The following is a 1,784-nucleotide window of genomic DNA, read 5'->3' as shown; positions in this document are numbered from 1 at the left end:
TGAGAATTCCATTAGTCTTTAGTGTTTTTGCATCTGTTGTGACATTTTAAAACAAATTATATGCTTGAACATCCAATTCTCTTTGGATATCCACTGTATTACACATCATATCATCTAGGAAGCGCCCAGATCTCTCCTATTCCAGCCCAAAATGGATAACCTCACACTTGCTTGCATGGAATTCCATCTGCCAGAGCTTTGCCCATTTATTTTGTTTATCAATATCTCTTTGTAATTGTAAGCTCTTATCTGCACTGTCTACAATGTTGCCAGTTATCAGCAATCACACAGGAACTGAATCTCCAATTACAGAAGCAATGAAGAATTGCACTACATGGAAGAACATGGACTCCCAAGTCTTTGGATATGGTAATGGAAGACTTGATGGAGGTGGTAAGTAGTAGTAAAGATACCTTTTACCTTGGAGGAGGCAGAAGCCCCTCCAGGCACAGGCTTTAAGGACAGTGGGAGCTGCTGGCCATGAAGGTCTATCATAGAAATCAAGCTTTGAGCACTAAAATGCAGTGTAACTAGAAATCCAAATGACCTTATGTGAACACTCAATATTCAAATGGGGTTTGTTCAAATGTACCAGTAGCCCCATTTGCTGTCATGTCAGCCCACATACATTACTCATCTTGCAACCTCTATTAGTCGAGATTCATATCCAACAATTAGATGCTTTACTTTCACCTCATCGTTTAGAACTGAAAGCTTTGCACACACATCTCAGTTTGCATAAACCACCAGGCACTTACACACATAATCCTCCACAAATCTTACTTCCTCCATTTCCCACACTTTAACCTGATTTTTGCAAGTATGCTCCTCCTATTAACTATACACCCAGCACAAGAAAACAAACACTAGAATATGATTCCTTTCAGATATTCCAGAGATCAAACTTTGCCAACCAGTGGAAGGACACAATAATAGTGATAATATGAGTGCTGCAATGTTACATAATTTTACGCACAAAGTCAACAACCAACCCCAGATACAACGTAACACACATCTTTGAGGACAGACTGCAGATAGGATCTCAAAAGTAGTAAGACACCAGGCATGAGTGCACTGCAGTCAGGGCAGGGAGCAAGGATAGCTCAAAAGCCAGCTTCCAGGAAGGGATGGTCCCACACAGGTCCTGCCGCAGAGATTTCAGACAAGATCAGTGAAGTGCAGTCTACAGTAGAACGCTGGTGTATACATACACAAAAAAGCAGTAGTAAGTCTGACAGCCTGCGGTCAAAGTCAAAGTCAACTATCCAGAGGAATACAGACCAACTTGGCACAGGGTTGCAAAAGAGTCTGGAGCCAAATGTTTCCAGCATGGAAGCACCAGCTAACTCTACCAGCACATTTGTGAACCCGATTATGAGGCAGCATCTAGGGGCTGAAATTGCCACTGCCTCACTTCTAGTAATCAGAGTTGAGTGTGGTGCTGGATACGCACATCAGGTCAGACAGCATCCGAGGAGCAGGAGAATTGACGTTTCAGGTATAAGCCCATCATCATCATTCCTGACATTGCTGTGGTCTACAACAGGGTCTTCCAAAACCAGCACTACTCACAGTAACTCTCCAAAACCAATGGCAATATCCTCCTGTAAGTCATCAACTTTCCGCTGGTAATACCGGAGTCACTGCGGAGCACTATAAAAAGGAGCAACTCTAAGAAATGTCCAGAGGAACCGGCAAGATCGCAAGGTCCCGATGCTCGGCTGAACTATGTTATTTGAAATTAGATTATCCGAAATTCGATTATCCGAGTGAAATACTCTCCG

Source organism: Chiloscyllium plagiosum, unplaced genomic scaffold, assembly GCF_004010195.1.
Source record: "Chiloscyllium plagiosum isolate BGI_BamShark_2017 unplaced genomic scaffold, ASM401019v2 scaf_4135, whole genome shotgun sequence".
Taxonomy (NCBI): domain Eukaryota; kingdom Metazoa; phylum Chordata; class Chondrichthyes; order Orectolobiformes; family Hemiscylliidae; genus Chiloscyllium; species Chiloscyllium plagiosum.
Note: the sequence above shows the minus strand (reverse complement) of the source record.